Genomic DNA, 10,879 nt, shown 5'->3' with positions numbered 1-10,879 from the left:
CAGTTGTTCCAAGCAAGGTCCAGCCTATTCAAATATATTGACTGTACAACAAACGAAGACGAAGGCACTATTTATCCATTTGAACTTTTAAACTCCTTGGTTGCTCCTTTGGTTTTTCTGGTTTACAATCCCACAATCTACAACTGATGGCGGGCTCGGTAATCATCGTGGTTCGAACTGTAAACCAATCAAAACTATACAATGCAACGCGGTTGCTGATAAGAAAATTGATGAGTACTGTAAGTCAAAAATGTCGTATATCACAAGTTGTTTCAATGAAGAGAATTGGGAATCGGTTTGGTGTAGTTGATTCTTGTACTTTCATAATATTTTTGTGTTATCTTAAGTTAGCCAGGTCAAACTATTTAATAGTAAAAAAGAAAAAAGTTCTCTCCGGCCGGGAATCGAACCCGGGTCTCCCGCGTGACAGGCGGGGATACTTACCACTATACTACCGAAGACTTACAGAGTGTATTAGTAATACTATTGATAAACACAAGAGAACTTTTAATTTTATTATTTTTAGTTTTTAGCTTTTTTAAAATATTGCATTGCGCTGATTACGTAGTAAATATAACTTATTTTAGGAAACTTTAAACATTTTCAGTTTGTTTGAACGAGACAAATTCATCTATTATTTTATCTAATATAATGTTTTATTGATTGACTGGTTATTTTATATCAAAATCAAGTCAACTTGTTTCCTTTTCTTCATAAATAAGATGGCTCCGCTTAATTGTTTGAATTCAAATGTCCTTGCTGTTAGATATATCCATTTTTCAGCTCTAATGGAGTTTAAATGAGGTATTGTGTTAATTATCTGATTAGAATGAAACAGTAATTCGATTACGTGATCAATGTTCTGTCCTTCTCTTTCTTGCGTACGTTACGTCTGTCTTCTCATTCTCTACTTGCGTTTCTCTGGTACAATAAATGTTCCCACTTCAACACACTCTTGTATATTAAATATGAATCATTGCAGTTTGGTGTTCTTGGACGTTTTGTGTTTGTATTCTGACTATGTTCATGTATAGGCGAAAATTTACACAAACGACAATCAATTTTGAAAAAATTAACTAAAAAAATTCTTACTGTATGATGTAATAATAAAATAAATTACTGTATTATTTTAATATCTTCTCTCACTCGATGGTTAAATTGGCAAAAGTTACCAGTAGCAAGGAAGTTGACCTAAAACGTTTTTTTTTCGTTATTTTAAATAAAAAAAAACTTATATAGAAACAAGCTTCTATCATAATATAATGCTTTTGTAAAAAACTCCAGCCAAGATATTGCTCTAAATATTTGTATAAATTGCATGAAATAAAGAAGTATTTTTGCAAACTTGAATTTAAATAACGAAAGCTCTGAAAAACAAAAACAATTTTATTAAAATCATATTTCTTGTTATTTTTTATGTAAACATCATCAACCAATTAAATAACCGAATTATATACTACGAAACAAGTTTAAACAGTTTGGTGATTTGTAAACAGAATGCCACGGATATTTCGTGCCCGCTTTTTAAACAAAAGTTAAGTTAAGGCCCAACAACAAAAGAATAACTTTCACAGGGCTTTAATACACTTATAATGAGTTAAAAACAAATTTTTTCCATTAATAACTCAACATTTTCTATCATCAAACTGCAGTAGTGCTTTATTTTTCCACAGCACAAATTCAAAATGGACACGTATCCGCCAACTCTACACTCAGGACTTAATATACTGACACAAAAACGAAAATTATGTTTCAAGTTTCAATTTTAATAATGCATACATTTAATTATATGGGTACGATATTTGGAGTTGATACAGTTTAAATATTCTCAGGGCGCATTCACCATTTAATATGCAATAAATTTTATACTGTCATTTTAGCAGAAGTAATGCAATAAAATGATAATGCAGATCGTAGCCAAATAATAAGGTATTTAATTACCTGTCACTGTATTGTCAATGTCACTTTGATTGATGAATCTGAATTTAACACAATGGAAGCATTTTCCAGTTGTATTTGTTCGCATTCACCATTTTATTTAATATTCACCTTCACCATTTCATTCTTAATTATTTTCAATACTACTTAATGATATCATTTTTACCATATAGCGACCTTGCGGTATGTCGAATTTTACATCGTGGAATAACGGTCTACAAAATACCCAGAAATCTAATCCCAGATGTTGAACACGGGGATGCCAGCAACGCCGCTTGAACCCGATAACGAACAGCTGGCGGCAACCCCGAGACGTTTATCTGGGATGTTATTGAAGGGTATTTCAATTCATTCTGTACTCGACTATCGTTTGGTTTAGACGTGCCACCATCGACTGCCCAAGCCTCGTCTCCAGGTAACACCGCTGCCATCCGTTTTATCTAATTGTATTTTTGACATTTTTTTTACAGCCAATAAATAACGGTCACATAATGTAAACACCACTGTTTCATTTCGTTTTACCTCTATTCACCGAGCCACATAATTTACTCTAAAACCATTAAAATTCTATCACAGTTTCATTCGATATTATGGCAATGAAATTTTCGATATTTATTTTAAACGGTGTAATGTGTTTGATTTTAGATATAAATTACATTTTTTTGCACCAAGAAAATGCTTTGTATTTTCTATACCTTCGAAAAAAGCACTTATTAGCAATAACTAACACTTTAAAACTGTTTTCTTTTTCTTTAATCCGTCCACATTATATTGCAGCGCCATATAAACTCACTGTACATTCTAATCATTTATTATTCGGAAGTAACAAGGCAAACACGCGTAAAAGTCATGAAAGGCGTCGTCTCGAACAATTATAAACCAAAAAAAAAGGAACGGCGACCACAAAAGCAACTTTTCCTGGTTCTGAGCTTGCCCATTTAACTTCGAAGGAAAGTCACGTCAGTCCCCGTCCGAAATTTCAACAGACACAATCCCGGAAACTTTCCGGCACCATATCAAAATGAATGTTGCCATCGCATCAGCTGGAAATCAGGAGTTATGTCGGAGCGAGAGAGAGAGAGAGAGAGGGCCAGCGCGTATATGTTTGTCAGTGTGTGCGCGGTGGCAGGGAACAGAGAAGGGGGCGAGGGAACCAGTGGCTTTCAGCGGTGGACAGAGACTCGCAGATTTCGAAGGCGGTGTTGTCTTAACGTAGACAAATGGCGTCGCATTATATGGCCGTTGTATCCGCTGTGGATGCGAGCGTTAATGGAAAGACCGTGGATGAAGAAAAAGCGTCAGCACGATCTGATTAGGAACTCCCCACTTCCTGGTGACGGGTTTTTCGACGTCGGCTTTATTCGTCTTCCTCTTTGATGAATTCTCGTTAAATTGAGACGAGAATCTTAATTACACGCCTCATTACAGTTAACATCTCGTCGTTAGTTTATTTCGGTATAAATATCGACGATTTATCACTTTTACTCATCAGAAAAGTTAAAGGTGTTTAGGATGTCAGAGAAATTAAATAGATGTAGTCCGTTTATTAAAACAGTGAACTCATGTCGTCTAAATTCATGACGTACAGCAAAATTCTAATTTAAATAAAATAATGAAACAAAAATACTCTTATCAAACACATCTTATTATACATTTAATGCATATATTATCCAATGACTTTTAATTATAAAGTTATAGCGTTTGTAGATTAGAGTTGTGTTTTATTATATTTCCATTGAAGTCCTATTTATGTAGTGATATCGTTTTCTCATGTAGTGTTATGCCTTAGCCGAATCCACCTAATTACCAACTATATATCCAAGTAATGGATTTTACTTACAATACAGAGTATATTTATCTTATATGTTCAATTCTGATTTACAGTTATTTAGTTTTACAATGTTTTCTTGTAAAGTCATTTTGATATAACTGTGTTTCTCCTCAGTTTGTTCTGTTACTACCTACATCTTTCTTGATAAAACTAAATTTAGTCTCCGCATTCTTTCTAATACATTTGCCATATCTGTAAAACAGTTAATATTCTTTCTCTCCTCACACATTTTAACCAAAAGCTCATGTATATACTGAACAATTACAAACATAACAGGTCAATTGAAAACTCCCCGGCCTACCATAGTAAAACACATTTTTTTGGCAAAATTAGCTTATTTTTATTCAACATAATTCCCTTCAAGGGTGATACACTGATTATAGCGACCCTCCAACTTTTCAATACCATTTTTGTAGTACGATTTACCCTTTGGTTCAAAATAGGCCTCAGTTTCGTCGATCACCTCTTTACTCGACGAAAATTTCATCCCAGCGAGCATTCTTTCTGATTCTTTCGAGATCTGAGAACAAGAAATAGCCGCTGGGGGGCAGATCTGGAGAATACTGTGGATGAGGAAGCAATTCGAAGCCCAATTCATGGATTTTTGTCATCGTTTTCACTGACTTCTGACACCGTGCATTGTCTTGGTGAAGCAGCACTTTCTTTTTCTTCAAATGCGGCCATTTTTCGGTGATTTTGTCTTTCAAACGGTCCATGCGCATCCCAAAATACAGACGCCATAACCTTACCAGTCGACTGTTGCGTTTTCCCACGCTTTGTAGCGGGTTCGTCGTATGCAGTCCACTTGAATGACTGTCGATTAGACTTCGGACTGAAATGATGGAACCATGTTTTATTCATTGTCATACACTGATGCAAAAACTCGGGTTTATTAGGCTTGATCATCTTCAAACACTGCTCCGAATCATCAAGTCGTCCTTTTTTTGGTCAAAAGTGAGCTCGCGCTATAAGATATGATATGAGATGATAAGATGTACACGTTCAGTTGATATCTTTAGAGGGTCTGCTTCATTTCATTCAGTTTCAATTTACGGTCATTCAAAACCATTTTGTTGATTTTTTAAAATGTTTTCGTCGGTAACAACCTCTTTTGAACGTCCATTGCGTATCCATTTTTTTCACAATAACAAAAGCTGCTTCACTCAAAATGCTATAATTCACAAACTAATGATCTGACAGCTGTCAAATTTATACACGCATCTTTTGAGGGTTAGGGCTAACTAAAAAACATATGGATTTATTCATGTAGATTCTATTAGCGCCAGTGTCAGGTCGGGGACTTTTGACCTGTTAGCTATGCATAAACCTTTCATATTCTACAATATGGTTTCCTACAGTTATTCTATATTAATTAGAATACTCCCTTTAGTTGTGTCCACTCTCATCGTCCTGTCAGAAATTGTCAGCATTGAACTATACGATTCAAGTGACACAACTTCAACAACACAGCAACTTCATGACACAACAACATTCCAGTGAATCAACGAAGCTGTTAATCTCCAATCTTCCTAACATTGGATCACAATTCCGAATCATTTCCAATTTCTTCTTCGATGTGTCTGATTGAGTACATTTAAGCTGAAGGTGTTATTAAATATTCCTGTATGAAGAACAATATATCTGCAAAGAATTATTAATAAATGTTGTAAGTAATAACACCTAATTGTTATTCCAACTTTTACCATTTTACATCAACTTTTATTGTCTTACACTATTTTTATTATCATCTTGTCATTCCGAAATATCCAGGTCTGCTTTGATTTTATTATAAGCTTTTAAAAATTGTATTCTATTAAAAGCAGTGTCTAGAAATTTCATTAGGCCTCTTCGTGGTTTATTTTTACACAATTTAAATCATATATCATCCAGCAGTGTATGAAGAGATTGGAAGGAACATATAAAGAAGAAAAGAAAACAACTGGAATTGAAATATAGGAAAATGTATTGGCTAATTAGAAGAAAATAACAATTATCAGTTCATAATAAATTACTATTATATAAACCAATACTGAAAGCTGTATAGACATATGGAGTACAATCATGGCGATGTCCTGCAAAATACAAATTTTGGTCCTGAAAAAGTCCTGAGAAGTATTGTGGGCGCGCCCAAATACTATAGAACTGACCACCTACATCGAGACCTTCAGATACCCACCGTCAGCCAAGAAATCAAGAGAATTGCAAGGGGGCATGAGGAAATAATTAATTCTCATGAGAATATTGAAGTATTCCAACTTTTGGATACTACCAGAGCAGGACACGGACTGAAAAGAATCAAACCATCTGATCTTGTGTAGTGTTGTGTAGTGAGGTGCACATAATAAAAATTCAGCAGTGACATGTATAAACATTATTTCACCAGAGACTGAGATAGGGCCGATGGGTGTTCCTAGTTATATACCTAGATTTAAGTTATCATAAAGACAAATTGTAGGTTAGTCAGAAACGACTAGTAAGAATTTAATAATTAAATAACTAAATTTTCTTTAATATGTCAGAATAATGCAACCGCAATCTTTTCATATATTTTTTACCATTTTACTAATTTCTTCACATCCAATAGAACGAACATTAGACCAGAGAAACGCCTACCGAAACGGATAACGTAATAAAGTTAATTACCTAAACGATAGTAAAAAAGTTCGAAACGATGATCCTGTTCGTAAATTCGCCTGCAGACGCTGCCGGCGGTAACAATTTCATCCGAGACATTGTTCGCAACATTCGGATTCCTTCCGTGGCCCTGTCCAGTAACTCTTCGCTCGTAACGTAGCCGCTCTTGGCGCAGCAAAAACCGAATGAAATACGGCGCTGGCGGGGGAGAACGTTGAGATCCATAAAATGAATCATACCGAGTTTTTCCTTTATTTTCGGCTCGACCCCCACCACTAGAATAATATCGAAATTTATAATGGTCAACTATCTATCTTATTTACTAACTGGGACATGTTGAGACATATAATTCAAGAATAAATTAATTTAAACCTCAGACTCAAAAGTATAGAAGATCTTGAGTAGTAAACCTGAAATATAATTGAACAAATTTGATCAGCTGCAAAATAATCTACGATATAAATACGCAACGATAAAAGAAAGACGAAAAACTAGAAGAGTATGGCACAGAACCAGATAAGCATTGGTAATTAATCTTAGAACTTTGTTTTGTTCAATTTTACTTTATGACTGTCTGAGAACCATTAAGTGTAATAATATTTTTATTCCGCAAGATTTTTCCTAATTCTTCCTAATTCCTAACCTTGACATAAAACTATCAACTTCTTTATCAAGCATTAATATTCTAATCGATAGAAATACTCCCTTTTCGATGTCGGACTTTCGAAGTTTTAATGCACTTCTTGAATTTTTAAGCGAAGCAGCACAGCAGTAATCTACACGAAACAAAAAATATGCCCCGTCTGGGCCATGTTTTCCTAATAAATATTCAAGTTTTGACTGAATTTTTAACGATATTGCTTATAGTAAGTTGGAAATGGCGCGGTATCAATCTATATAGTTTAATTTTATTCATATAATATACATAAAGCGTTACAAAGTTTGAAATAGCATCAGATCTTTATATGTTTTATGATCAGGCTTCTATATATAAAACATATAGCAATTTTGATGATGATCTTTTTTTTTTGTTTATTCTGTATACTAGAAATGCTTTTTAAAAACTTTTTTAAAAAATCTTTAGAAAATCTTAATAATAACATAACCGTGGAGATTGTCTACTTCTTAACTAATACGCTGGTATTAGTGCTTCAGGACTCAGACCACAACTGGTATAACTTCGAATAATACTAATTCTAATAATCTATAAGTCATTTTCGGAGCTCCTCACTGCACTTTCATAGAAAAGATCGATTTCGCCACAGGGCGTGAACCCACTTACTAGCCCACCTATAGTAATGAAGTATCAGACCTATTGGATTATTGTATTTCGAAGGACATGTCATCAAATCAAATACAAATCGATAGCTTGTGCGAACTGTCATCTGATAACACTCCAGTATTGTTAACACTAGGCGCGACAATTCTGAGAAAAGCAAAGAAGCTTAATCTTACTAACAAATTTACTAACTGGGACATGTTTAGACATATAATGCAGGGACACATTAATTTAAACGTAAGACTCAAAAGTATAGATGATCTTGAGGTACAAACCCGAAATATAATTGAACATATTCGGTCTGCTGTAAAAGAAGCTACCCTGACATCAAGAGAGAAATCAGAATATTAGGTAAATTATCCCCTTTTAGAATATCAATAAAAGAAAGACGAAAAACTAGAAGAGTAGGGCACAGAACCAGATAAGCATTGGTAATTAATCTTAGAACTTTGTTTTGTTGAAATTTACTTTATGACTGTCTGAGAACCATTAAGTGTAATAATATTTTTATTCCGCAAGATTTTTCCTAATTCTTCCTAATTCCTAACCTTGACATAAAACTATCAACTTCTTTATCAAGCATTAATATTCTAATCGATAGAAATACTCCCTTTTCGATGTCGGACTTTCGAAGTTTTAATGCACTTCTTGAATTTTTAAGCGAAGCAGCACAGCAGTAATCTACACGAAACAAAAAATATGCCCCGTCTGGGCCATGATTTCGTAATAAATATTCAAGTTTTAACTGAATTTTTAACGATATTGCTTATAGTAAGTTGGAAATGGCGCGGTATCAATCTATATATTTTAATTTTATTCATATAATATACATAAAGCGTTACAAAGTTTGAAATAGCATCAGATCTTTAAATGTTTTATGATCAGTCTTCTATATATAAAACGTATAGCAATTTTGATGTTGATCTTTTTTTTTGTTTATTTTGTATACTAGAAATGCTTTTTAAAAACTTTTTTTTAAAAAACTTTAGAAAATTTTAATAATAACATAACCGTGGAGATTGTTTACTTCTTAACTAATACGCTGGTATTAGTGCTTCAGGACTCAGACCACAACTGGTATAACCTCGAATAATACTAATTCTAATAATCTATAAGTCATTTTCGGAGCTCCTCACTGCACCTTCATAGAAAAGATCGATTTCGCCACAGGGCGTGAACCCACTTACTAGCCCACCTATAGTAATAAAGTATCAGACCTATTGGATTTTTGTATTTCGAAGGACATGTCATCAAATCAAATACAAATCGATAGCTTGTGCGAACTGTCATCTGATAACACTCCAGTATTGTTAACACTAGGTGCGACAATTCTGAAAAAAGCAAAGAAGCTTATTTTTACTAACAAATTTACTAACTGGGACATGTTTAGACATATAATGCAGGAACAAATTAATTTAAACGTAAGACTCAAAAGTATAGACGATCTTGAGGCACAAACTCGAAATATAATTGAACATATTCGGTCTGCTGTAAAAGAAGCTACCCTGACATCAAGAGAGAAATCAGAATACTAGGTAAATTATCCCCTTGAAATTAGAGTATCAAAAAAAGAAAGACGAAAAACTAGAAGAGTAGGGCACAGAACCAGATAAGCATTGGTAATTAATCTTAGAACTTTGTTTTGTTCAAATTTACTTTATGACTGTCTGAGAACCACTAAGTGTAATAATATTTTTATTCCGCAAGATTTTTCCTAATTCTTCCTAATTCCTAACCTTGACATAAAACTATCAACTTCTTTATCAAGCATTAATATTCTAATCGATAGAAATACTCCCTTTTCGATGTCGGACTTTCGAAGTTTTAATGCACTTCTTGAATTTTTAAGCGAAGCAGCACAGCAGTAATCTACACGAAACAAAAAATATGCCCCGTCTGGGCCATGTTTTCCTAATAAATATTCAAGTTTTGACTGAATTTTTAACGATATTGCTTATAGTAAGTTGGAAATGGCGCGGTATCAATCGATATAGTTTAATTTTATTCATATAATATACATAAAGCGTTACAAAGTTTGAAATAGCATCAGATCTTTAAATGTTTTATGATCAGTCATTTATATATAAAACGTATAACAAACAAATTTGGGGATGCTCTTTTTTTAAGTTAATTTTGCATACTAGATATTCTTTTTAATAGAGGTTATTTATTTTTTATAGAATTTGTAGGATATATTTGCTTTTATTAGAGAAATCTTAATAATAACATAACGCGGAGATTGTCTACTTCTTAACTAATACGCTGGTATTAGCACCTCAGGACTCAGATCACAACTGGTATAACCTCGGATAATACTAATTCTAATAATCTATAAGTCATTTTCGGAGCTGCTCACTGCACCTACATAGAAAAGGTCGATTTCGCCACAGAGCGTGAACCCACTTACTAGATTTTTATATTTCGAAAAACATGTCATCAAACCAAATATAAATCGATAGCTTGTGCGAACTATTATCTGATGACACTCCAGTATTGTCTAACAAATCTTATCTTACTAACAAATTTACTAACTGGGACATGTTGAGATATATAATTCAAGAACAAATTAATTTAAACCTAAGACTCAAAAGTATAGACGATCTTGAGTAGTAAACCTGAAATATAATTGAACAAATTTGATCAGCTGCAAAATAATCTACGATAAAAATACGCAACGATAAAAGAAAGACGAAAAACTAGAAGAGTAGGGCACAGAACCAGATAAGCATTGGTATTTAATTTTAGAACTTTGTTTTGTTCAAATTTACTTTATGACTGTCTGAGAAGTACTAAGTGTAATAATATTTTTATTACGCAAGATTTTTCCTAATGCTTCCTAATTCCTAACCTTGACATAAAACTATCAACTTCTTTATCAAGCATTAATATTCTAATCGATAGAAATACTCCCTTTTCGATGTCGGACTTTCGAAGTTTTAATGCACTTCTTGAATTTTTAAGCGAAGCAGCACAGCAGTTATCTACACGAAACAAAAAATATGCCCCGTCTGGGCCATGGTTTCCTAATAAATATTCAAGTTTTAACTGAATTTTTAACGATATTGCTTATAGTAAGTTGAAAAGAGCGCGGTATAAATCGATATAGTTTAATTTTATTCAGATAATATACATAAAAATATTCCAAAGTTTTAAACAGAATCAGAGCTTTAAATGTTTTATAATCAGTCTTTTATATA

At 33.3% G+C, this 10,879-nt stretch overlaps 1 non-coding gene across 1 annotated transcript; it reads right to left on the bottom strand.

Annotated features, from left to right (window-relative positions):
• Positions 1–389: 389 nt before the first annotated feature.
• TRNAD-GUC (transfer RNA aspartic acid (anticodon GUC)) lies at positions 390–461 on the bottom strand. The gene has a single exon. It is a non-coding gene; the product is annotated as a tRNA-Asp (tRNA).
• Between the last annotated feature and the right edge of the window lie 10,418 nt (positions 462–10,879).

This window comes from Rhynchophorus ferrugineus, unplaced genomic scaffold (genome assembly GCF_030347505.1).
Source record: "Rhynchophorus ferrugineus isolate W39M unplaced genomic scaffold, kcgeb_rfMv2 rfM4, whole genome shotgun sequence".
NCBI lineage: Eukaryota > Metazoa > Arthropoda > Insecta > Coleoptera > Curculionidae > Rhynchophorus > Rhynchophorus ferrugineus.
Note: the sequence above shows the minus strand (reverse complement) of the source record. Positions and strands in the feature narration are given on the sequence as shown.